The sequence below is a fragment of the Mirounga leonina genome, unplaced genomic scaffold (assembly GCF_011800145.1).
Source record: "Mirounga leonina isolate KUSES-001 unplaced genomic scaffold, KU_Mleo_1.0 Mir_353, whole genome shotgun sequence".
Lineage (NCBI taxonomy): Eukaryota > Metazoa > Chordata > Mammalia > Carnivora > Phocidae > Mirounga > Mirounga leonina.
Genome location: NW_023270699.1, coordinates 3,623,974 through 3,635,260, shown reverse-complemented (window position 1 = coordinate 3,635,260; position 11,287 = coordinate 3,623,974).

The following is an 11,287-nucleotide window of genomic DNA, read 5'->3' as shown; positions in this document are numbered from 1 at the left end:
GTCCCTGACCTGCTCTGAGGCCACTGTCCTATGCTATTTAAGAGTCCCAGAGGGGAAGGCAGGGCAAAGAAGAAGCCAGAATGTCCATGGTTCAGAGACCAGTTATGACTGACTGACAAGGAGACTCGTTTACTGGACAAATGCCCTGGAGTTGGTCTGAAGATCCTCAGTAAACTTTATTTCTATCTTATCCCTTCAACTTATGTCTTCCTTTGGTTATTTGCTTCTTCTAAGTATGGTTACCGAGGGCCGTGCCCTATAATGCAGGCAGATCTGATCACATGATCGTGGTTGGTTTATGATACATAAAGGATTGTGATTCTTGGACCAAGTCCTAGCTCATTGGTTGTGTCCTTATCTGGTCCTCGTGTCCCTGCTGGGCCGGATCTCATGGGACACGGAGGCCTTGACCACAGTCTGGCACCTGTCGGAGGGCTTGTGGGATAGGCCACCCCTCTGGGCTAGTCTTCAGCGTTCCAGCTTCTGTGAGCCCCTCACACCTGCTGGAGACAAAACCAAAAACGTTTTACCACTTTTATCATATTACAGTTGTTACTGGAAGTTTATGCAAAACCAAACCGCAGAAGCAATCCCCCCAGCAAGGATCCTGTTTCCTCTTCCTGACAACCCTAAGATTTAGCCCAGGCGGGTTGTGAGGCAGGGTTTCTGGGGGTCGGGGTGGGATGGAGAGAATACCCAAGCCCCCTGGCTGGGCCGTGGTGGGGGAGGCTGGAGCCTGCCCTCACGCACTGTGAGTGCCCCTCACGGGCACTGCTCTGCGGCAGGCACGGGGGTGCCCCACGGAAGCACGCTGACGTCAGGGGCCAATCACACTCCCAAACGCAACCACATGAAGAGCGAGCCAGCTCGGGCCACTCGGCAGCCCTCTCCATGGTGTCACCAGCAGTCTCAACGTGAGAGCCTTCATTTTTAAAAGATAAATGGGAAGCCATTCAAGGTTCTCCCCATATTTTTGTCCCTTCCTCACATTCTTGGATGCTTTCTTCAACAGCAGAAAAAGGTGGTGGTGGAGTTATCATCAAGCTCGGGGTCACACGCAGCCCAGGTCCCTCGTGTGAATCTCACCCCTGGCGCAGGAAGCAGGGGACGGTTTCATGTCCACGCACTCGCCTGTGACGTTCTGTTTTTAAATCCCTGCTTTCGAAAAGGAGATGTCATGGTTCTTAAGAGGTCCGATGGAAAGTTTAGACCGTTGCCCTGCAGGTCCACCCTTCACCTTCTTCATGTTTCCACATAAGGACGTAATAAAAATAGATTTCAAAAACATGTCAAAGAGGAAGGTTGGTTTCTGCAACCCATGGACCTGGCCTTTCCTTCCAGAGTTGGCACTGAGGATGGTGTGATGCGGAAGCTGACAATCGTTCAGAATAAAAAATGTGGTGTGTGTATTCTCCAAATTTCTATGGCAATTATGTAGCTTGAAAACATTATTTGGCATTTTAAAATTTCAGAAGTATTAGTTCCTACCAAGAAACAGAGCCTCAATAGATGAAACCAAAACCGATAGAGCTGAAAGGAGAAATAGATTATCATTGGGACCCCGAGACCCCCTCCCAGCAACTGATAAAACTACTAGTCAGGGAATCAGCAGAGATGGGGGGATCGAAGCCACACCCAAGCAACAGGACTAGCTGGTATTTATAGGACATGCCACTCAACAATAGCAGGGTGCACACTGTTTTTAAAGGGTCCATGAACGTTCACCAAGATAGACCATATACTGGCCCATAAAATAAATCCCAACAAATCTAAAAGAATTTTTTTTAAAAAACCACAGAGGGTATGTTCTCTGACCATACTAGAATCAAATGAGAAGTCAACAACAGACAAGAAAATCTCTAAACACATAGAAGTTAAATCACACATTACTAATCCACAGGTCAACAAGGAAGTTTCAAAAGAAATTTAAAAGTACATAGAACTGAATGAAAATGAACATACGACGTATCAAAACGTGCGGGACTTGGCTAAGGTGGTGCTTAGGGGGAGATCTGCTGCATTAACTTACACTAGAAATGAGAAAAGTTCTCAAATCAAAAACTTGATTTCCTACCTCAAACAATTAGAAAAATAAGAGCCAGGTAAATCCAAAGCAATGAGAAGGAAGGAAATAAGTGCAGAAATCAATGAAATTGAAAGTAGGAAAACAGAAAAAAATCAATGAAACAAAAAGCTAGTTCTTTGAGAAAAATCAATGAAACTGAAAAACTTATAGCAAAAGTGACAATTAAAAGCAGGAAGGCACACATAACCTCAGAAATGAAACAGATATAACTACAGACCCTAAAAACATCTAAAGGATAATAAGGGATCACGATGAGAAGCTTTATGCTCAGAAATGTGAATACTTAGAGGAATGGACTAATTTCTCAAAAACTAAAAACTGCTAAATTCAACTAAGTTGGTACAGACAATTGGAATAGCCCTCTAAACATCAGAGAACTTGAATTCATAATTTAAAATCTCCAAAAAGAAAAAGAAAAAGAAATTTCCACCTAGTTTTAAAAGAAGAATTAATGCCAATTTACAAAATCTCTTCCAGAAAATTAAAGAGGGATAAGCATTTCTCAACTCATTTTATGAAGCCAGTATTACCCTAATACCAAAGCCAAAGAGAACACACACACACACACACACACACAAACTACAGACCACTGTCTCTCATGAACTTAGATGCAAAATTCTTGAGTGAAATAGTAGCAAACCTAATTCAACCATATATAAAAAAGAATTATGCACCATGATCAAATAGGGTGTATTCCAGCTATGTGAGACTGGTTCAACATTAGAAAACAATCAGTGTAATCCATAATATCAACAAGCTAAAGGAGAAAAATCATAGGATTGTATCAACTGATGTGGAAAAAAAATATTTGACAAAATCCAACAGCCATTAGTGACAAAAACTCTTCACAAGTTAGCAATTATGGGGAATTACCTCAACTTGAAAAAAAAAAATCTGCAGAACACCTATAGCTGATGTCATACTTAAAATAAAGACTGAATGCTTTTCCCCCTAAGATTGGGAACAAGGCAAAGGTGTCTACTTTCACTGCTCTTATTCAACATAGTCCTAGACATTCTAGTTACTGAAATGGGGAAGAAAAAGAAAGAAATTGCCTACAAATGAGAAAAAAAGAAATGAAACTATCTGTTTGCAGATGGCATGATCCCCTAGGTATAAAATCCCAAGGAATCTACACACACTCATGCACACACAAACTAAACTCTTAAAAATGATACAAGACTTCAGCAAAGCCATGGGATACAAGATCAGCCACAAAAATCAATTATATTTCTATATACTATCAGGAAACATGCAGAAACTGAAACTAAAAACACAATACCATGTACAATCACTCAAAAATGTGCTACTTAGGTATACACTTAACATACTGAGGATCTGTGTGCTGGATGGAAGAAATCCAAGATCTACTAAATAGACATACTAGATTCATGGATTGGAAGACTCAACATAGCAAGGATGTCAGTTCTGCCCAGATGATCTGTAGGTTTATGCAATCCCTATCAAAATCCCAGCAAGGTTTTTGTAGTAATGGATAAGCTTATTTTAAAATTTGTATGGAATGAATAGACATTTTTCCAAAGAAGACATCCAGATGGCCAACAGACACATGAAAAGATGCTCAACATCATTCATCACCAGAGAAATGCAAATCAAAACCACGATGAAATACCACCTCACACCTGTCAGAGTGTCTACAATTAACAACATAGGAAACAACAGGTGTTGGCAAGGATGTGGAGAAAGGGGAACCCTTGTTCCCTGTTGGTGGGAATGCAAGCTGGTGCAGCCACTCTGGAAAACAGTATGGAGGTTCCTCGAAAAGTTAAAAATAGAGCTACCCTACAACCCAGCAATTGCACTACTAGGTATTTACCCAAAGTATACCAAAATACAATTTGAAGGGGCACATGCACCCCAATGTTTATAGCAGCATTATTAACAATAGCCAAACTATGGAAAGAGCCCAGTGCCAATCTACTGATGAATAGATAAAGAAGATGTGGTATATATACAGTGAAATATTACTCAGCCATCAAAAAGAATGAAATCTTGCCATTTGCAATGACATGGTTAGAGCTATAGTATATTATGCTGAGAAATAAGTCAGTCAGAGAAAGACAAATACCACAGGATTTCACTCCTATGTGGAATTTAAGAAACAAAACAGATGAACATATGGGAGGGGGGGGAAGAGAAAGAGAAACAAACCATAAGAGACTCTTAACGATAGAGAACGAACTGAGGGTTGATGGATGGTGGTGGGGGGCATGGGCTAGATGGGTGATGGGTATTAAGGAGGGCATTTGTGATGAGCACTGGGCACTCTGTGTAAGTGATGAATCACTATATTCTACTCCTGAAACCAATATTACACTATATGTTAACTAACTAGAATTTGAATAAAAGTTTAAAAAACAAAAACAAAGACAAACAAACAAAATAAATACAATTTGTATGGAAAGGTACAAGTCCTAGTATAGTTAAAATAATCTTGAAAAAGAACAATAAAGTGAGAGAAATCACTCTACCTGATAATAAGTCTTACTATGTAGCTACAGTGATCAAGACAGTGTGGTGTTGTCAGAGGGATAGAAACAGAGATCAACAGAACAGAACAGAGACCCCAGAAATAGACCCACATGAATATGCCCAACTGATTTTTGGCAAAGGAGTAAAAGCAATTCAACAGAGAAAAGACAGCCTTTTCAATAAATGTTGCTAGAGTAATTGGATGTGCATATGGGGGAAAAAGTGAACCTAGACCCAAACTTCACATCTTCACACACAAATTAACTCAAAATCCATCCTAGAATTAAATGTGAAACATAAAACTATAAATCTTTTAGGAAAAAACATGAAGATCTTTGGGACCTAGAACTAGGCTAGGAGTTCTCCAACCTGGCACCTCACCAAAATTAACTTTTGCTGTGTGAATGCCCCAGGGGGAGAATACATTTGCAAACTACATATCCAACAAGGGCTTCTTTCCAAAATATATAAAGAACTCTTGGGGCACCTGGGTGGCTCAGTCGTTAAGCGTCTGCCTTCGGCTCAGGTCACGATCCCCGGGTCCTGGGATCGAGTGCCGCATCGGGCTCCCTGCTCTGCCGGAAGCCTGCTTCTCCCTCTCCCACTCCCCCTGCTTATGTTCCCTCTCTCGCTGTGTCTCTATCAAATAAATAAATAAAAATCTTTAAAAAAATTTAAAAAAATATATATATATAAAGAACTCTCAAAACTCAACAGAGTAAAACAATCCAGTTAGAAAATGGGCAAGATGCACGAACAGACATTCCTCCAAAGGGCATGCAGATGGCAGATGAGTGCAGGAAAAGATGTGAACACCATCGGCCATTAGGGAAATGCAGATTAAAACCACAGTGAAATATCACTACTCGCCTATCAGAATGGCTGAAATGAGAGGCCGTGGCGGCCCCAGATGCTGACAGTGGTTGGGAAAACTGGAGTCCTCCCCCATTTCTGGTGGGGGTATAAGATGGCGGGAACGCGCCCGGACGGTCTCAACCAGCAACTCGAGAGAAACACAGACCGTACGGTGCCATGACGCGGGATCTGTGACCTGACCGTACTTTGACGGGAGAACAGATCAGAGCTTGACTGGACTTGGAACAAGGGCGAGGGAGTGAGGTGCGGTTTTGTTTTGTTTTTTAAAGATTTTTTATTTAGGGCGCCTGGGTGGCTCAGTCGGTTAAGCGTCTGCCTCCGGCTCAGGTCATGATCCCAGGGTCCTGGGATCGAGTCCCGCATCGGGCTCCCTGCTCTGTGGGGAGCCCGCTTCTCCCTCTCCTCCCCACTTGTGCTCTCTATCTCACTATCTCTGTCTCTCTCTCTCAAAAAAATAAAATCTAAAAAAAAAAAAAAAAAGATTTTTTATTTATTTATTTGAGAGAGAGAATGAGAGACAGCACGAGAGGGAAGAGGGTCAGAGGGAGAAGCAGACTCCCCGCCGAGCAGGGAGCCCGATGCGGGACTCGATCCAGGGACTCCAGGATCATGACCTGAGCCGAAGGCAGTTGCTTAACCAACTGAGCCACCCAGGCGCCCGAGGTGCGGTTTTAAAAGGGTAACAGGGGGGTCCTTGCAGCAACAGAGCTCTCAGATCTTCCCTGCGATGGCGGGCTCCCGAACTCCCCCAGGCTCTGCACAGCGTGCACAGCGAGATGCACACACACACACACATCTAGACACACACACACACAGGGTACACACGAGATTGAAGAAATCTGGATAAGATCGATGGACCGTATCACCGACCGGACCCCGCGGGTGCTGCTGGACTGTGGTTTTGCAAAATGTTCTCATTAGGGGACACGGGGCAGGTTCCAGGAGACCCCTCTCTGTACTGTTCCTGTGACTGCGTAGACTCTATCATCATCTCAAGAAAAACTTCAATTAAAAAAGTAGTCGTCCAATAAGACTGTTTCTGAAATCATAGTTTTTGTGACCACGCAAACCAAACAAAACCAAACAAAAAGAAGTCATTGTGAAGGTTACTTTCCTCAACCCCCCTCTGAGGGGTTGGCGCCGGCTCCTCTCCTGGGGGTGTGGGAGGGTGCCTGGATGGATAAACTGAGTCCCCAGCCCTGCCCCCCAGGGCATGACAGGGGGCCCACGCAGGGGCTCTGCTTGAGCCTGGGGGAACGCTGGGGCCGTGGAAGTGCTCCCACAGTTTCGCAGCCACAGGCCTGACTCCCGCAGGGGATGAAAGGGGTTCGGGCTCTGGGATCTTGCCCAGGGGCCCAGACGAGCCGCCCCTGCAGCAGGCTCTGAGTCACAGTGGGGTTCAGCAGGTGCAGTTGTAGGAAGCAGCTCTGGGTCTGGTTGGCAGCAAGCAGCCCTCTGACAAGCCAGGAGACAGGTGAGATGTGTCACCAGGGTCAGGCCAGGAGGCCGCTGCCCTGGGGCCTGGGAAAGATTCTGGAATTTTCCAGTGACCGAGAGGAGCGGGTGGGAGGGCTGCCTTCCCCAAGCCCCACCTGGCAACCAGACCTGGGAAGATTCCAGGTCTCCCTAGAAGAAGGGTCTCTGAGGCTGGAAGTGATAAACCAGTTGCCATCTGGACCCAGGGACGGTCCCCGGCTTCTGTCCCTTCCCCTTCCTTGCTCTTCCCTCTGGCGCCTCCAGGAAGTGGGCATGAAGTTTAAATTCTGTGTTAGGGACCATTATTATCATACAAATTACAGCCATACCACCGTGAGCACCATGCGGGGGACGAGGGAGCCCGGCAGGGGTAGGTGCCCAGTGAGGAGGGTCGGCAGGTGCCTCAGACCTCAGCTCTTCCACAGCCCCCCTACCTGCTCCCACCTCACCAGGGAAATCAGGGAGGGTGGAAGCTTCCAGTGTGCACGTAAGATGAAAGAAGGGGGGGGCGCCTGGGTGGCTCAGATGGTTAAGCGTCTGCCTTCGGCTCAGGTCATGATCTCAGGGTCCTGGGATCGAGTCCCGAATCAGGCTTCCTGCTCCTTGGGAGCCTGCTTCTCCCTCTGCCTCTCTCTCTCTCTCTGTCTCTCATGAATAAATAAATAAAATCTTTAAAAAAAAAAAAAAAGATGAAAGAAGGGGGAAAGTCAAAAAGACCCTTATAGAGAAAGTGTGTCAGACTCCCCCCAACTCCAAAACCCTGACATCAGTGCTTCGTGGATGAATTTAAAGACCAGCACTATCGTTTTCTCATTCTTTACGAGAATCCTCTGTTTTGTAATTTCTCATCCCTTAATGACCGCACTTTGATCTTTTCTCTATGAACAAGACTTTGAGACATCGTTTTTAGGAGTTTGATCCCTCGATGGTAGAGCGGAGTACAGGACGGAAACCGCAATACGGCAGGTTTCAATTTTCACACATCAAGTAGTTGTGTTTGTACGTTTAAGGGAAGAAATATGGAGACTTTTTAAATAAATCACCATTTTAGAGTATGAATGCCGTCTTCAGGCTGGTTTCACCTCCTCCCAAGCCAGGGAAGTGCTGGTTTACGGAACGGTGGGGTTCCGATGAAGTCCATTCAGGCGGCGTGCTTGGGTTCATGCGGCCTGTGCTCCTGACGCTGGGGTGGGGGGCGCTGGGCACGCACCGGGGACAGACGACACGGCCCTCAGAGAGCCCTCAGCTTAGAAAGAGAGACGAGCTCAGAAACAAGTGATTTCCGTGCCCTGTGTCACCATTCCTGTGTAACTACACACAAACTAACGCACGCACACACCAGGCATCATGGGAACCCGAAGAATGACCTCTCTGTGGGTCATTGGGGGGAAAATTCAGAGCATGTCGGCACCCCAGAAGGGGCAAGTGATGGAAACACAGGTGTCCCCAGAAGTGGCTCACGAGCAGTTGAGTCGGCCAGGGCTCTAGCTTAGGGAGGGTTCCTCTTTCTTTCATTCAGGGTGGGGGGTGGGGAGAAGGTGGCCCAATGAGTAGATTTGTCTAAAGTAATTGATTTGAAACCTGTATTTAAGATCACACAGCAGAAAGTCTGTTCTTCTTGGTCGTTACTCCATCTTGGTGTCACTGGTGAGACTGCCTTCCTGCGCCTGCCCCCCCTCCCCGGGAATCTGCCTCTGTCCACCTGGAGGGCGTGGGCCTCACACATGCATGCCAACCTCGGGGTTGCCCTCGTGGGCATCTTGCAGCCAAGCCAGGCCTTGGGCATGGAGGCCCTGGCAACTGCGCCCATACCTGGAACTTCCTTGACTAGCACTGGGTCCAGGGCTGGTCTCTGTGACGGGGCGAAGGTTTGCACACCCACCCCTTACCTGGGTTTCCTGCACCACTGTGGGCAGATTCTCCATGTGCGAGATGGAGAAATCAGACTTCTGGGAACACCCTCGGATCCAGAACCCCTCCTCTTAGAGGAGGGAGGCAAGTGTTCACAGTTTGGGTGGCCAACTTGGCATTTAAGTTCTTGACCGGTTTATAATACTCATTTTTCCAAACATTCTGAATATTGTTAGGTCTTCCACCATGCTTTTTAAAATGTTAAAAATTGGGTGTCTCATCTAAAACTAATGATGTAATGTATGGGGATTAACATAAGAATAAAAAAAGAAAAAAAAAATTGGGTGCCTGGGTGGCTCAGTCGTTAAGCGTCTGCCTTCGGCTCAGGTCATGATCCCAGGGCCCTGGGATCAAGTCCCACATCGGGCTCCCTGCTCGGCAGGAAGCCTGCTTCTCCCTCTCCCACTCCCCCTGCTTGTGTTCCTGCTCTCGCTATCTCTCTCTCTGTCAAATAAATAAATTTTAAAAATCTTTAAAAAGTAAAAAATAAAATGTTAAAAATCCAGCATGTCAAACTCGAAAGCACCTAAGAGAAGGAGCCATCCCCGTGGTGCTGTCCTGGACGTCCAGGTGCAGGTGAGGGCTCTCCTCATTCACTAACCCACGACATGCGTGCCCTGCACTTGCTTCTGCGGGTCAAGCCACCAGGGGAAGCAGCCCACCTGCCCTGTGACATGTTCTCCGGGCTGTTTCTCTGGCTGCAGGTTAGCAGTACCCCACCCAGGACTTTGTCTCCTGGCTCCCACTCTAACCTGACTGTCAGGCATGACGTGGATGTGAAGCTGTAGCCACAGAAAAAAGGAACCAAATGGGAAGAGCTCCACCCATGGACCTGCGTTGGAGCCAGGAAAGGCCTCATTGGGACCAAATATTTCTAGGGGACGGAGTAGTCGACCGTGACTTTGAATGACTGATATGTCTCCAATGAGTTCAAACGGGTGGGGCCAAGTCTCTTTAGACTCAAATGCCAACGAGGGTGGCTTTGCAGATGGTAATTGCATTAATTCCTGCTGGTACGATGTGCCCGGTACAAACCCCGAATGCCCCACTGGCCTGACCCGTGGGCTTGGGAACATCACTCCCACTCACACCTCAGTGTCCTTATCTGCGGGACGGGACTAATGAGAATTCCTGCCTCAGAGGGTCCTTGTGACGATAAAACAGTGCACACAGGAAATGCGGTAGAGCTGTGCCAAGCTCATGTACACGCTGATTCATTGCCTGCCGTTAGCATTACTCAAGACCTTTTGAAAGATTGTAAGACAGCAAATATTTCCTAACAAAATTCAATAGTAATTAAGGTGATTGCTGAGCGGCCAGCCTGCCTCGGCGCTCCCTCTCTCCCTGGGCATCCCCGTCTCGGACATGCCAGGAGGCTCCCCAAAGCCTTTCCCTCCCCGGGCACCTGCTCGCTCTTCGAAACTCGCCATCTTTCCTACAGCCTCCTCAAGGCAAAGCAACAGATTCCTATGTGATAACTTCATCTGTGGTAAAGTGCGTCTGGACAGTGATTGCCTACGAGCAGCTCTTCCCTGTTATGTGTGTGCCTAGGGGCCACAGAGGCTGTGTGGGTAACCAGGAGGGGTCTCTAACATTGTAGGTGCGTGGTAGGGTAACAGGGCCAAGCAGAGATGCAGGGAAGCCTCTGGCCTCTTGATGACACGTGACTGTCCACCCTGCCTTCGGCACCCCTGTGCGGGGTTAGGTGGTCCTGCCTTAGTCCAGTACCTTCTCATCTTACTCTGCATCTGAGTCTTTTGGTATAACTCTGATCTGCTGAGAAACCTGTTCCAGGAAGCGCCTGGGTGGTTCACTGGGTGAAGCGGTTGCTTTTGGCTCAGGTCATGATCCCAGGGTCCCGGGATTGAGTCCCACATCGGGCTCCCTGATCCTCGGGGAGCCTGCTTCTCCCTCTCCCTCTGCCTCTCCGCCCGTTCATGCTCTCTCTCTCTCTCCTTCTGTTAAATAAATATATAAAACCTTTAAAAAAGAAAAGAAACTTGTTCCAACAGAAAAGTGCAAAACCCACAATGTATATAGAGGAGATCAAAGTAATCAAGGCTCTCCAGTTTAGCTTAGGATTGCAATGTACACGAGCCGTCAGGATTCATTCAGACAAGCTCTGACGGAGGCCTTATGGGAGCACATGTCCCTGGGAAGCAGGAGACAAATAATGCACCAAGCACCAAATGCTACAAAGAAAGACTAGAGATAAACTTTACGACTAACCACTGTAGATCAAGCTCCCACACGCGAAAAGGGCCCTTGGAAGTAGAAAGTTTGGGTTGCTTCCAGTGCCTAGGGATGAAGACATGCGGTGACACTGGCCTCCTGTGGCTCTGGGCCTCGAGTCCTTACTGAGTACCTGCGTTGTTTGGTGGGGTTTGCCTGTGTCTGGGGGCAGAGAAAGCCGAGTGGACAAGTGGGACAAGGCCACACCACGAA